The sequence below is a fragment of the Telopea speciosissima genome, chromosome 4 (genome assembly GCF_018873765.1).
Source record: "Telopea speciosissima isolate NSW1024214 ecotype Mountain lineage chromosome 4, Tspe_v1, whole genome shotgun sequence".
NCBI classification, from domain to species: Eukaryota; Viridiplantae; Streptophyta; class Magnoliopsida; order Proteales; family Proteaceae; genus Telopea; species Telopea speciosissima.
In genome coordinates this window covers 20,475,862-20,492,761 of record NC_057919.1, presented here as the reverse complement: position 1 = coordinate 20,492,761, position 16,900 = coordinate 20,475,862, and positions in this window count along the sequence as shown.

Genomic DNA, 16,900 nt, shown 5'->3' with positions numbered 1-16,900 from the left:
TATCAATATGTTTGGCTCTTGAATGGAGAATGGGATTTTTGCTTAAATTGATTGCGCTTGTATTGTCGCAATTAATTGGAGATGAACTAAAATGTATCCCATAGTCCATGAGAGTTTGCCTCATCCAAAGGACTTGGGCACAACACCTGCCGGCCGCAATGTACTCGGCCGTGAGTGGAAAGAGCAACAGAGTTTTGTTTCTTGCTAAACCATGAAACCAAGCAAGATCCTAAGAAGTGACATGTGCCACTTGTACTCTTGCGATTAAGATGGCACCCTGCAAAGTCGGCATCCGAAAAGCTTATTAAATCAAAATTTTGGTTCATTGGGTACCATAATCCTACATTTGTAGTACCTTTAAGATATTTAAAGATCCTTTTAACGGCACTAAAGTGGGATTGCATTGGGTTGGCTTGGAATCTAGCACAAGCACACACGCTAAACATGATGTCTGGCCTACTAGCGGTGAGATATAGAAGGCTGCCAATCATGCCTCTATAGCGTGTAGGGTCTATGGGAGTACCTTCCTCATCTTTAGATAGCTTTAGAGAGGTGCTCATGGGGGTGCTAGATGACTTTTGACCATCGAAATCAAATTTCTTGAGAAGTTCTTTAGTGAATTTAGTTTGACATATAAAGATTCCATTTTTGGTTTGCTTAATTTGAAGTCCTAAGAAAAAATTAAGTTCACCCATCAAACTCATTTCAAATTCATCACTCATGCATTTGCTAAATTCAACACAAAGATTTTCATTGGTGGATCCAAATATAATATCATCAACATATATTTGCACGATAATAGAGTCTTTTCCTTTATGTTTCACAAACAAGGTTGTATCAACCTTACCCATTTGAAATCCACTTTGGATTAGGAATTCACTCAATCTCTCATACCAAGCTCTAGGAGCTTGTTTGAGTCCATAGAGAGCTTTGTTAAGTTTGAAGACATGATCCGGATATTGTGTATCCTCAAATCCGGGAGGTTGTGCAACATATACTTCCTCCATGATAAAGCCATTTAAAAAAGCACTTTTGACATCCATTTGACATAGCTTAAAATTTTTATGACATGCAAAAGCAAGTAGCATTCTAATAGATTCCAGTCTTGCTACCGGTGCATAGGTTTCATCAAAATCTATCCCTTCTTGTTGATTATATCCTTTGGCAACTAATCTAGCCTTGTTTCTAATGATTGATCCATCTTCATCAAGTTTGTTTCTAAACACCCATTTGGCTCCTATAATAGAATGATTCTTGGGTTTTGGGACAAGCTCCCAAACATTGTTTCTTTCAAATTGATGGAGCTCTTCTTGCATAGCTACTATCCAATCACTATCTTCCAATGCTTCTTTTATGTTTTTAGGTTCAATTTTGGATATGAAAGCAACATTGTTGCAAATGTCTTGAGTTTTAGATCTAGTTTGGATTCCTTTGTCTAAGTCTCCAATGACATGATCCAAGGGATGGTCTTTCCAAGGTCTAACCTCTTTGGGTAGATCCTTTGGTTGGTCTTCGGGTTCTCTTAGAGAGAAATTTTCTATGTTCTCCCTAATCTCAACAAGTGTATCATCATCATCAACCAATGGCTTGTTTCTATCTTTAGGAAGAGATTCATCAAATTTTATATTCATTGATTCTTCAATAATCAAGCTTTTCTTATTGAAGACTCTATAGGCTCGACTATTTGAAGAGTATCCAAGGAAAATGCCATCATCGGCTTTAGCATCAAATTTTCCTAAGTTATCCTTAGTATTCAATATATAGCATATACACCCAAACACTTTAAAGTAATCAACTTTAGGTAGTTTATTATGATAGAGTTCATAGGGTGTTTTGAGTAACATAGGTCTAATTAATACACGATTTAACACATAGCAAGCCGTATTGACCGCTTCGGCCCAAAAATATTTTGGAAGAGAGTATTCATTTATCATTGTTCTAGCGGTCTCTTGGAGTGATCTATTTTTTCTTTCAACCACCCCATTGGATTGAGGTGTTCTAGGAGCGGAGAAGTTATGGGTTATGCCTTGTTTACTGCAATAACTCCCAAATTGATTGAGATTGTCAAATTCTCCTCCATGATCACTTCTAATGGTTGTTATGAGATATCCCTTTTGGTTTTGTATTCTCTTACATAGAGATGCAAATTCATCAAAGGCTTCATCTTTATGTTTTAAAAATAGAGTCCATGTGAAGCGAGAGAAATCATCAACTATTACAAAGGTGTATCTTGAACCGCCTAGGCTAGGTGTAGTAATAGGTCCAAACAAGTCCAAGTGTAGTAGTTCTAAGGGTCTAGTGGTAGACACTTCATTTTTTGATTTATGAGATACCTTGGTTTGTTTTCCTCTTTGACAAGCATCACATACATGGTCTTTTCCAAATTTGAGTTTGGGTAAGTTTCTAACTAAATTCTTAGATGCAATGGTCTTAATCACTTTTACATTAACATGTCCGAGTTTCCTATGCCATAGATAGGGATCAACATCATTTGTCACAAGACATGTATTACTAGAATTTGCTTCATCCAATAAGCAGATATAGATATTATTTTTCCTAATTCCCTTCAAGATAGTCTTACCATTTGAATTTTTTACTAAGCAATGAGAGGTTTTGAAAATGACACTATATCCTATATTACATAGTTGACTCACACTAAGCAAATTATACTTTAAATTGTCAACTAGGCATACATTGGATATGATTGTACCTCCAATAGTGATTTCACTGATGCCAATGATTTTTCCTTTGCTATTGTCCCCAAATGTCACCATTCCTCCATTGTACTTGTTTAGCTTGGTGAATAGATTGGGGTTGGCCGTCATATGCTTGGAGCATCCACTATCAATATACCATTCAATTGCTTCACTGCTCTTCAAGCATACCCATAAAAGCAATCAATTATATGTTGGTCCCCATAATCTCATGGGTCCATTGAGGTTAGGATCGATCATACCCTTAGGTATCCAAGCTCTTCTAGAATTTTGACTTTGTATTGTAGGTGTGATAGATGTAGGTTTTCGATGTCCATATGATCTTTGGGTTCTTCTTGGCCCTTGAAATTCATAGTGTCTATATGGAACATAGTAATTTTGTGATGTGTAAGACTTATTGTTGATGTAGGCCCTTTGGTGATCATAGGGCCTAGTGTATGTGTTTGGTCTATAGTGATTTTGAGGTCTTTGGGGTGCATATGGCATATATGAAGCATTTTGCCTATATGGTTGAAATGGCTTAGGCTTGGGATATTGTCTTTGTGGCCGTTGGGGCACAAATTCTCTTTGAGGTTTGTTGGTCCTCTTTTGAGAAGTATAGTAGAATGCATGATGCTTCCTTTTTGTATCCGGTTCTTTATATATCACCTTACCATCAATATAAGCACCGATGCAAGTTTCATGCCCGGGTAAATAACATTTTTCACATACAATGGGATGTGAGGTTTGGCCTTGGTTTGATTTTCTCCATCTTGGAGTTCTCATCTTTCCCTTTCCTTTGGCTTGATGTGGTCTTTTACCATCATAGCCTAGACCTTCTTTATTTTGAGGTCCCTTTTGTGGATTTCCTAATAATGTATCTAAGGTCTTTTGACCCTTAGTAAAGGTGTGCAATGTGGAGGTTAGATTCTTATTTTCTTCTTCTAGGTTGTGTGCATGTGAAGTCAACTCATCAATTTTGTGTAGAAGATTGGCTACTTCTTTTTCTAAGGCCTTTTTAGAAGCTTCCTCTTGGAGACTTACATTATAAAGTTCTTCATATTCTAAATCATCATTGCAAATTGACACTGAGCTATGATAGGGAGAGTTTACCTCGTCATCATCATTGTTGTGAGCCATTAGTGCCAAGTTGACGGTCTCTTCATCGGATTCATTATTTTCTTCTCCACTATCACTTGAATCCCATGATATCTCGGCGGTGCAAGCCTTTTTCTTTCTGCTTTCCTTTCCTTTTAGCTTGGGGCACTCGGTTTTGAAGTGCCCGGGTTTTCTACATTCATAACACACAATGTCCTTGTTAGTATTGAAGGGTTTTTCCTTTGTGTATGTTTTACCTTTGTTTTCTTTTGATGGTTGTCCTTTGTAGAATCTTCCTCCTCTCTGTCTTAGGAATTTTTGGAACTTCCTTGTGATTAGAGAGATTTCTTTCTCTATATCCTCTTCATCGCTTTCTTCTTCTTCGGATTCGCAAGAGGTCTTGAGTGCGATGGACTTTCTCCTTGGTTCTTTTACTTCTATGACTTTATCATCTTCAAGGAGTTCAACTTCATGGGTTTGTAGAGTACCCATCAATTCATCCATGTGTAGAACCTCTAGATCTTTTGCTTGTTTGATGGCGGTCACCATTGGTCTCCACTGGGAGGGTAGTGATCTCAAGATCTTCCTTACATTCTCCGCTTTGGTGTATTCCTTTCCTAAGCTTTTCAACTTGTTAACAATGTTAGTAAACCTAGTAAACATGTTAGAAATACTTTCATCATCAAGCATTTTAAACAATTCATATTCATGAACAAGTTTGTCAATCTTGAGTTGTTTAACTTGTGATGTTCCTTCATAGGTAACCACAAGAGTATCAAACATCTCCTTAGCTGTGTTACACATACTAGTTCTATTAAATTCTTTTTCACTAAGAGCACATTGTAGGAATGCAATAGCTTTGTAGTTTTGTTGTATGTGTGTTTTATCCGATGGTGTCCATTCGGTTTCTCCTTAGGTACAATTCTTCCTCCAACTTCTTTTGTGATTTGGAAGGGACCTTCCTCAATCACATCCATACATCAATATCATGAGCACACACATAATTTTTGAACCTACACTTCCAAGGCAAATCCTTCACCATCAAAGTATGGTGGCCTAGAAGTGTTGAGCCCCTCAATTTGGTGTGTAGATGATGATGATGCCATGGATCGTTTTAGCACAATATAAAGACAATATGGTCTTAGTTTTGAGCTCCTCTCTCGATACCAATTGTTGGGTAACCTGAGGGGGGTGAATAGGTTACCACTAGTGGATTTTGCCTCTTTTTCGATTGGTTGCACACTTATATTAAATATAAAAAGCAGAAGTAAACGAGGCATAAGATTTATAGTGGTTTGGCTAACTTAGCCTACATCCACTCCTCTCAACCTTGAGAGAATTCCACTAGTATTTCCCTTTCAATACAATAGGTGGGGAAATGACACCTTTACAACTCTTTTTAATAGGATAAGAGGATCCTTACAATCTTAGTTCCAGGACAAGAGTATCCTTTCAATCTCTTAAGGATGAGAGGGTCCTTGTACTAATCTAAGTACAGTCTAGATTAATACAATAATGCTTTATCAAATCAAAAGCATAAACAAGTAAATACAATAGAAGTTTGGTATAAATACCTATCAAAGAGTAGTGACACTTTTATCCTTTGAGTGATGGTGCTCAATGATATGAATGAGAGTGATGCACCTTGAGTCTCCTAGATGACTCTCCTTGATGGCATGAGTTGGAGAGAGTGGAGAGTTAAGAGCTTGCTAATATCTCTTTGAAGAGCTTGAATTGAATAATTTAGCTCAATGACAAATTCTCACTTTTGTACTTTCTTAAATGTACTATGCACTTTTTCTATCAAAAAGAAGTATTTTGTTCCTTGTTTGGATGTGTTTTATAAAGCCAAAAGTTGGAGTTTGTTTGTTCTCCAACGGATATAAAACTGTCATATTTTTAGACTGTCGGTCGACCTATAAAAGTTGTCGGTCGACCATCAAAAAACTAGCCGTTGAAAACTAGCCGTTAAGCCCAAGTTTGGGGCTGTAGGTCGATTGTCGGTCGACCTATGGATCGACCTACAAGTGTCGGTCGACCGATAGATCTATCGGTTGCAACCGACAGGCTACTGGAAATAGTCTGTATTTTTATATTCAGTAGGTCGACCGACGAGTCAGTAGGTCGACCGGCAGACGCTTATCCTATTTTTTGATTGTCTGTCAAGGGGATTTTTGGTCCAGCTTGCTTGGGGACTTCATAGGTTTTTGTCTAACACTTTAATGGCCATGTTTCTTGAGTCTAGGGCATGGGAATGAGTTCCTCCTAGGGTCTCTTACATGTGAATGCAATGTGTGTGTAATGTGATATGCACATGTAATGAAATGTGTTCTAATGCACTTGAATCTTCTTGGAGAGTCTTTGTCTTGTTAATTCTTGGCTTCCTTTAGAAGATGTTCCTCAATCTTCAAATTTCTTCTTTTCCTTAACTCTTCTGTTGTGAGCTCCGTTGATCAAGTCTTTCCTGGATGCTTGATGCTTCCAATGTCTGACTATGAAGCTTGCTTAAAGATTGGAATATTAGTATTAATCTTAATGTTTGTTATCATCAAAATTAGTTTATGGAGGAATGTGTTTTCCAACACTTTCACCCCAGATTGAGATGTTGGCTTGGGCTTTCTTCAATTGGTCTAGTACTCGGTTTTCTGGCTCAACAACTGCGGTGGACTGGCTAGACCAATATTTTTCCACTGTCAACTATTTATTCTTGAAGTTTCGGCCACTCCTGGTTTCCGCCACCTCTGACTCTCTTTCTTTAATGACCAACCGGACTGGGCAAAGGTCCCCATCTTCTTTGTCACTATCAGTGATGATGAGAGGACCCTTGGGACAAATTTGGGTTTTACCTCCTTCATCAGACAAGGCCACGATAGACTTCCGGGCTTGATTTAGGATTCCTGACAGGGTTTCTCGCTTGAACTTCTTTGGATTGTATGGGGTTTTTCCGGTATCAATTGGCCAATGGCATGAAAGGCTTCGAAGCCACTTGGTACATCTTCCTTGCTTCCGTCAATGATTCATAGAAGCTGCGATCCTTCTTTTCTCCTTGAGAAACTGAACTTTCAGACCTCTTTTCTGGGGTTGAAATAACTGGGTGGATATTCCCTGTTGGGTCATTTACTGCTTCTCCCTCATTGACATGACACATATAGAAATCATCATGTGCTCTTGCCCATGCGCGGTATTCTCTGTCACGCTGATACGGAGACGAGGGAGGAGTCCCACACAGGTCTTGTGTCAAGGCCAAAGTTAACTTTACAGAGTTTTCCAAATGGCGAATTGCTTGAGGGAGCGCCCACTGTTCTCTAACAGATTCCAGCTGTTGAAGCTCCTCCTGGTACTTATCATCCAAGACCACCGTCCTCATGAGTGTTTCCTAGATTTTATCTACATCCCGGTGGATCTTGTTCACCCGGAATGATAATTCCCATGGTGCGGGTCCACAAATGTTCTCATACTTCTCCAGACGTGTCCTTGGTTGCCAAGGTTCCTCATCCTCCGTTTCTTCTTCCCCTTCAGACACTTCAACATTGGATTCCTCTGATGCAGATTCTTGCTCACTTTCATCTTCTTCAGATGATTGTTCTTCTTCCAATGGCTCTTCCCCTTCATCATCGATGTCCATAGGAAAGATACCTCTGGTGGGGTCAATTTGAAATTCCCCGAGGCTGATATCATTGATCCATACGTCCCATGTTTCACTTCTTCAGGGTGGATCTGGATAGGAGAATGAATCTGAATACAAGACCAGGTCTTCTGGAGGAGTTTCGAACAGATCATAGGCCAAAGCATTGACTAACCAAGTCATATTTTTCAGCTCATGGAGGGTTCGAGCGAGTTCATCGCTCTCATTTGGCATCAACAAGCTCTCACAACGTGCTGCGAAGTTACTACATACCAGATCTAGAAATAGAGAAGTAGCCTTGTACAGGATCTCTTGAGTATGGGTGGAAACATCGAGTATATCTGCGACCTGATAGAAGGCGCTCATGTTCCAACGCTCGAAATCTTCTCTGGACACCGTCCAATCACCTCTGGGAACCTCTGGAGATGATATCTCCTCATCATCTCTGCTTTCATACTCATCTGATGATACGGGTTGAATAAGGCTAGTAGGGTCATTATCATCATCGCTTCCGATGTTATTTACCCAATCCATCGCTTCTACTCCTTCATCCTCCATCGTTGAACTTTGCTCGGCATACTCTATCCATCCCTCGTGGATATCTTGGTCATCTTCCTCATCTGAGCTGTTGTCAATATCTCCCCCTATATGGGCAAGAGAGACTTCTTTGGTCAGAGCTTGTCCAATAGCTAGTGCTGAAACTGCTTTAAGGAGCTGAGGTGTGACTCTGGTGATTTCAGTCCCTCCTTCTTCTTCAGCAACCAGGTGAGATATTTTGGATGATGAGAAACCATACTTGCACAATGGTGTCATTATCTCGAGACCCTCTAATCCATACTCCAAGAAATCCAACTTCCGAAGCCGGTTGATGGATGCTATACCTCTACCTTGGTCACATGGTTGCCCGCCTGTTCGGATATTCCCGTCACAGTTGGTTCGGGCGTAATAAACGTAAATCTGCATCCTTTCTGCCCATGCTTGTCGTGACTGCTCATCTCTTCCTGAATACCACGGGATGGGCTGGATCAATGTGGTAGGATCTTGGAATGGTGTCTCTTCCTGCAGCATGTTCACTGATCCCGTAGACGACTCTGGGGAATAGGTCCCCTTCACCAGTGGTTGTGAGATTTTCCATGTAGGTATCTGGTATTCTACCCATGTGGCACCTTCTGACTTTAGATGATAGAAAGGGGAATCTGGTCGATCCACTTCCTGAGACACCTCTTGTCGAATCTGTGGTTCTTTTTCCTCCTTGAGTTTCTTGGTCAACATTGCTATATAGACGTGTGCCTTCATTAGCTTCCTCTTCCCGACTGGATGAATCAAGCTAGTAGGTCTGCTTGCTCGGCACCCTCTTGAAGCATATTTACTCCATGGTTAGGTAGAGGATTTGTGGTGACATTTGGCGGCTGCTTCTTCTGAAGTTCAATTTTACCCTCGTCAATCAAGTCCTGGATCGCATGCTTAAGAGCTAGGCATCTATCCGTATGATGGCCTTGTTGGTCGTGGTAATGACAGTACAGATTGGGCTTATACCAGGTAGGTGGATTGTTCAAATCCACAGGCTTAGGAGGAACGGAATTGATCATTCCATGTTTCTTGAGCTTGGTGAATAACAACAAGGGCATCATTCCTTCAAAGTTGAAATTCCTCCTGGGTGCTTCAGATTCAGTTTGGATCACGAGAGGGGTGGATCCTGTGGCTACCACCTGGACTTCTGCCGCCTGGCTGCTTGTCCCTACAGCAATTCCTCCTTTGGCTCTTGGGCTTTTCCTTGCCGAATAGCTTCCTGATGCTTCACGGGTCATACCCTGATTCTGCCTTTCTTTAAAGATCTTATCTTCAATCTTCTTCCCGATTGTCATAAGAGCATCAAATGTTTTGATGTGCTGGTAGTATATCTTCTCACGGTACTCCCCATACAGATTTTCTAATAATATCTCGACCTATTCCTCCTCAGTAGGGCGGTTCCACATTTTCGTGGCCTTCTCCCTGAACCGCATGATGTAGTTTGAGAACTCTTCACTTGGTTCTTGCCTCAAGGTTTCCAATTCTCTTCGAGTAATGTCCATCTCAGTGTTGTATGAATATTGCTTAGTGAAGGCTTTAACCACAGAGGCCCATGACTGGGTTTGGGTGTGATCAAGCTGGGTTAACCATCTCAAAGCAGATCCGGCCAAAGAATATAAGAACGTCTGTCCCATTTGGTTTTCAGAAAGTCCCCATGATCTGGCAATGGTGGCAAAAATATTGAGATGAGCCCTAGGATCTCCCGATCCGTCGAACTTATCCAATTTCCATTTGAAATCTTCGGGGATTTTCCCTTCGGGAAAGAACACCAGGTCTTCTTCATCTTTTTCTTTGACTTTGCCCTTGACAACCACTTCCAACTCGGCCACTTTTTCTCTCATTTTCTTCTCCCTTTCAGTCTCAGGAGGGTCCATAGGGTGGCTATCTTCCCCTTCTTCTACTGGTATGATGATTGGAGTCTTGAGGGTTGCGGGGTTAGTTTTCTGAACTTCTTGCTCTGCTGGTCCAGCTATGGATCCGCCCCTAGATAGTTCATTGATCGACTGAACTAGTTGTGCCATGAGTTGCCGCATTTTGGCCATGTCTACTTGCAGCCTATCCACTCGATCTTCGACGTGACTTTCAGACAAATGATCCTCCGGAGGATTCATGTTACTCACAAGTGATATCTCAGAAGATGAACTAGAAGAATGAGAAAGAATCAGGGATCTTGAGGAGAATGGTGGGTTGGCTCGAGTCAACCTTCCGTCGCGTCGGACCCAGATGGATAAGGATGGAATCGTGCTTCTACGAAAGAGAGAAGAATACCTAGTTTAGACCCTAAGAAGGCTAAAAAATAATTTTATTTTATTTATCTTTTTTCTTTTTTTATGATTTTTTTTATATTTTATAACACTTGTTTCATTTTATTATTTTATTCAACTCAAGTAATCGGAGTGGTCAACAGAGTTTCAGCAGACTCCTTCTGAGACCAGACTTCGAATGCCGTCATTGCCTAAGCATTTTCGAACACAACAACAAAAAACAAACAAAAGAAAGATCCTAATTACTGGGTCATTGATGATTATGTCTGGAGTCAAGATGAGATGCCTTCTTCTTTTTTTTTTTTCTTGAGGGACATGTAAGGTTCCATTATATGGAAGTGGACTTCCATTTTTCTTTGAGGGACCATCGTGGGACTATGGAATTCCTTATCTTTGGTGGTATCTCATATCAAAACCAGGTTAATCGTCAAATGACCCTAAACTCGGTCTTTCTTACAGCTAACAAAGGTTAGTTTGTGTCGTACCCTAATCATATGTGGTCTATTTTCCTACATGATGCATGTAATGGGTAGGCTTTCATAGGACAGAACAAGGCCACCCTTGACAGAACCGATATACCTATCGCTCGTGGTCGCGAATTGTAGGCACGTGGTTCTTTTGATATACCTGGAGAATAGGTCACATAAACTCAGAGTAATCGAGCTAGTGCCTTTTCTGAGTGGCAGAGCACTCCACAGCACACTAGTGAATACCTTCGCTGGTGATTCTAAACTTGTACAGTAAATATCAAGGGCTGTAGCTTCGCCGCGAATTACCATGACTACTTATGGGGTCCAACAACTAACTACGAGGGTAAGAGGAGTTCCCATGCAGTGTATGTGTGCAAGAGAGTGGTACAGGAAGCGGCTATCATCCGATCTCAGAGTACTTAGTATGACGTGCCTCACCTCCCCGGGGGTAAAGGCACGACAGGGAGTACCCTCGCCGTTTGATTTCACTTCGAGCACTATGTATGATGCGGTTAGTACACACAAGGGTTAGCCAGACAAATATATTATGGTATTTGTTTATTTATTTATTTATTTATTTATTGTATTTTGTTTTGTATATTTTTTTATTTTTTTTTATTATCATATTTTTTTTTTCTTTTTATAAAAGTTTAGAGAGAACATTCTGTCATTTATTGATAGCACCTATTTAGAGAGTTTGACCTCGGGTGGACATTTGCCCACCATTTCCCCAATGGAGTCGCCACCGTAAGTACCGCGGTCCTCCGGGACGAAGGTTTCCTCAGCCCTTCTTGCTAGTGTATTGGTGATATAGGGTTTTGGGAGATACATGTGTGTGTGTATGGATGTGGATAACATTATCAATATATGATAAATAGGGGATTGGGATCATGCATTAAAATATGTTAACCTAATGAGAAGTCGCCACCTAGGGTTAGGGCCTAGGACCCATTAAGTGTAGCCCTACCCGTGGTGAGCGGAATCGGGCTACGTGACTCCATATGGTCCAACCAAAGGTTCGGGTAAGGGGTCAGGTTACGAGTGTGGGAAGGTGTTAGGCACCCACCTCGCCCACCGGCCGGTCTCTCTGTGTTAGATGCTACGTAAGGACGAATGTTGTTTCTCTCTTATTACGGGGATGGGGGATATTATGAACTACATTCAGGTGCCATGAATTAAACTAAAGTACAATAAACTACATTATATATGTGAAAAGTGCAGACTAAAGCGGTAAAATATGAAAGGACTACATTGGATCGACAAAAATGCAATAATTATACCTGTATGGTTGTATGCCCCTGGCTCAGGGGAGATGGACGAATGGGCCGACGCTGCTTCTTTCTCGGCAGAGTAACGGCTCTTTCGAGTGATTTGGAAAAGAGTAAATAGACAGAATAACGTCTGTAACAAGGGAGTTTCGATGGTTATCAGTGCACAGACGGGATACCAATGCTAAGGAGCCAAAGCGCTCTATACTCAGAGGGACAATCGAAGGATCTGTCCACCCTAGGAAAACCTCACATACTCACACACTCATGAGAGAAGGAGGAGAAATGAGGGTGAAAAGGGAGAAAAGATGCTAGGAATCACTTGGGGAGGGTCTCTCTACCCAATATTCCTTGGGAAATGTGGGAGGGGACCCTCCTATTTATAGGGAGGGACCTTTTCTCTCTCCTAGCCAAAAAAGTCCTCCACGGCGCCGTGGAGATGTCCATGGTGCCGTGGGGGACTTTTCCACGGCGCCATGGGTGACGTCAGTAGGCTGATGTCACACCCCCTCATGGCACCGTGGAAATCCGGTACACCTCCCCACAGTATCGTGGGAAGGTACCCGCGGTGCCGTGGGAAGGCATCCACGGCGCCGTGGGCGCGCAGTGCCATTTTTCCTTGTTTTTAGGCCTAAAATGGGCCATTTTGTGCTCAGCATGGTTCTTGGTCTTATGGGCCAGGTATCTTTGGGTCTGAAAAGAGGGGGGGTGCGTCGTCCATCGTCCATGTCCCATTGTCATCATCGCCAATTAGGGGGTGACAAAAATCAGCGTCTACAGTTGGCATTAGAGAGGAGATCGATACTATCTTTCAATGATTCGAGTGCTTATACAACACCAGTTGGTTTAATTCCTAACATTCAACTTCATTGATGCTTCCCAACAAGTTGAAAGAAGTCAAGAGATTGACTTAACTAAAATGCACCCATTTGGTGAGTTAGCAATTGCAAGTGTGCAACCAGCAGCATGTATCTTCATTCTGCAGTCTAGTTCTAGGACCATTTTAACATGTTTGGCCCTCACAATCATAGGGTGCCACTTTTCACAGTCGCCCCTCCTCATTAGCGTGGTAGAGCAATGGCTGCTTCTCTGCAACAACAGCAACAACAACAATGTATATCATCTTAATCTTATCCCAACTCAATGGGGCGGCTACATGGATCATAGAAGAGACAATAGAATAGAAAAAAGGAAGTACGATAGACATACAAGTAAAGAGGGGGGATACAACATCAATACAAACTAAATGGGTGTAGATAGAATAAAAAGAAAAATAAGGAAGGTGGCATAAAACATCGACACAAACTCTATTAAATGAAAATCTGAAACCCATTTAATAGTCAAAATGACTTTAATTGGGGGGGGGGAGAGGGGGAGGAGAGAAGTGGAGAACAAGGGTCAAAGAACCATAAATTAACAAAAAATAGTTATTCATCTCGAACGCCATTATACCTGTAAATTTGAGAAAAAAATATTATAAAACAAACCTTACAGATGCCATTAACAAAGTAACTGAAGAAAAAACCCCAACAACAGAGGAGGAATTGTTTCACTTGGGTTTATCAGAGAGAAATTCCCAAGAGTGATGTTGCTCCTCTCTTTTCAGGATTTAGTTTGTCTACTGGGAGGCGTGAGCAACAAAGACCGTGTAATAAGAGAGGATAAAAATTAGCGCCCGGGTGTCGGGGGGCATCCAGGTTGGTGTCTTTGCACACATCTCGGCACATGCCTAGGGATGTGTGCGGTAGAGCCAACGGTGGCAATGCCTTGGGCATTCCCTGCTCCCTAGAGACGATCCTAATCCCTCTCTTCACCCCTTCCCACCATCAATGACTCCTTGTCTTGTGATAAAAGCTAAAATCATTAGCAACGATAAAACCTAATCAATAAGACTAGGGGGTGTCAACGGTAACCAAGCTTGAAGCTTGCACTATGACCACCCATTTATTGGGTCGAGCCTCGATGGGTTCGATCGGTCTCGGGTTATAATCGGGTACTAGAATCAGGCCTTAACTAGGGTGTGGGCCTGTTTAACTCTAGACTATCTTTGAACGGTGTAAGCCTAAAATTGGTCTTTAAAGTGGATTGGAGGGAAAAATAAGAAATGGTTGCCTATAAATTCTCATTTTGTAGCACTCATGGGTTTTAAACGGGCTCCCATGCCCTAGTCAAGAGCTGGGTTTCATTCAGAAATATAATTTCTGATATGTTCTAAATCACTGTATCGTGTAACTCTATTAACAATGACATATAAAATAAGGGGACTAATCTCCACAAAATAAAGGGAAAATTACATTGCCACCCCCTAAGGTTTGTATAAAATACAGAGCGACCCCCTGTGTTTCAAAATTATACAGTCACACCCCCTAAGTGGACGGTGAGCGAACAATGTTAAATAATACATTTTAAATACCAACTTTGCCCTCTACTAATATCCTCTTAATACTCAGTGAGAAATTCCAACTTTGCCCTCAGTTTTACATGGCTGTTCTTTGGAATTTCTAATGAAACAGAAGAGAGTTTTGACTTGGACGTATCTTCAACGATAGGATCATAAAAATCATCTTCAAGTTCATCCCCCCTACCAATGAAGTCACCTGCTTTCTTGGCCATTCTTCTTCATCTTCGCTTGCTGAAACTGAAAGAAGGAAAAGAGAATATATCACTTAAGCATATAGAATTGCAAGTTTTTCTTCAGCATTAAATTGGAAGTTTAAAACAAATGGACATAATAAAATATCTTTCTCCTCAGCATGCTGCTGAAGATTTTGTTGAATTTCTTCAAGGGTCAAACAAAAACATCCAAAATACTAGATGAGCACAGGCAGTGTATGGTGCCACATGGAAATCTAACTATAAAATCTAGGCAGTCCACCAACAAGTTCAAGGAAAGAAATTGATAAACCCAAAATCACACCGGTCAATCGTGAGCCACCACGTGTCCTGGTCAAAGTAGGAAGGGCATCCCAAGCCCGGCCACCTTACATCTCACTTGACTAGCCCGAAAGACAAAGGATCAACAAGGAAGTCCAAGAACCAAGTCCAAGTACTACACGCAGGCTACTGCCACCAACAACAAGATATACATCATCTCATGGGTAGGGCCAAAGGGGTACCACCTACCAGAGACACAGTTCCAGATGGACTCATGCACCAAGGACCTTATCCAACACACAAAGACATATAAATGTCTATATACCAGGAACATCCTCCGTACTGGGACTCTATCTCTCGTAGGAGAGCAACCAACCAAGAGAAGAATCCTACTACCTAGGAACGTCTATCTAGTACGAGGGTTACTCATCATCAACTGAGACTCTTCACACCGCCACACTCCACTATAAATACGAAGGTACTCTACCCCATCAACCCATCTTGAATTCATTCATTTGTTTGGTCAGAGAGATCTAATTTAGGCATCGAAGAGTCTTAGGCCGGAACCACACCAGTTCTCCCTTATCACCCAGGTCCTTTTGCAGGTTACGACACTCGAAGGGACCACCAGGCGATTTCTTGACGCAACAAAAATATATACATTTCTATCATTTTCTCCTAAGTCTCAACGACCAACACTATACTTCCCTGCTCTGCAAAGGGTGTGAATGAGAGGGACTCCTTTGTTCTGCAACGGAGATGGAGTAACGAGAGGATGGGAAGGGGGGAGAAGTAGTGAGGGACTCCTTTGTTCTACGAAAAAACCCTAAATCGAGATGGTTGGATGCAACAAATAAGAATCCTAACAGAGTTTCTTGCTACCATGAAGCTTCATAAATGAAAAAAAAGGGGATTACCTCCTTGTCGTCGCAGGTCGTCGTCGTTTGTCGTAGATCTCAATCATGGTCTTAGCAGATCCCTCGTCGCATTAGTGATGGTCTCAGTAGATATTGCCGGTACGGTGGTCGCAGTTCTCGGTTTGTGTAGCAGGCAGGGGATGGCGTTGAACACTGCCTCAGAAGATCGCCATCTTGAGAAGTTGCAGAGGACCAGAACCCTAATCTAATTCGAGTAACAGGGCAGGGAAGGGGGTGGGAAGGGGATGGTAAGCTCACACCCCTAATAGGGGTATATTAGTCATTTTAAGTCATGTATTACCAACACCGTACCACTTAATGGGAATGATATAACGGAGTGGGGCTGACTGTAACAACTAACCAAAACTCAGGGGGTGTGACTGTATAATTTTGAAACACAAGGGGTCGCTCTGTATTTATACAAACCTCAAGGGGTGGCAGTGTAACTTTTCCTAAAATAAAAAATGAATGAGACCAAACACAATAAGTGTTAGCATTAATGGCACATCTCATGATTATTGTGTTGTGTACTGTTCACAATAAAATATAACAGTGATGACCTATTCCCTTTTTCTAATTTATTTTAATAAGTACAACAACAATCACTGCCTTATCCTAACTTAATGGGGTCGGTTACATGGATTCAAACAAATAAAATAGAGAAAACATAGATATACGCACAAAAAAAAAAAAAGGAAAGAAAAGATTGGAGAAGAGGGATGGGGAAAGCGATGACAAAAGACAAAGAAAATGACAAATGTAAGATTACAAATAAATAGAAAGATGAAAGCTAATAAGAGGTAAAAGGCACAACCCAACACGTTCAAGATAATCTCAGCTAAATGGGGTCTGCGACATGGATCCTTGCCCTCCAATAGGCTCTGTTTGAGGTCATACTTGGGACCAGACCTAGATTATGCATGTCCTTCCTTATGTTTTCTCCTATAGTCATTTTAGGTCTCCCCCTAGCTCTTTTAGCTCCTTCAATCTGAATCATATCACTCCTCTTTACTAAGGCTTCCCTAGGTATCCTTTAAATGTACCACCTTAAGCGACTCTCTCGGAGTTTGTCACTGATTGGTGCAACTCCCAAGTCCGCTCTTATAAGTTCATTCCGTACT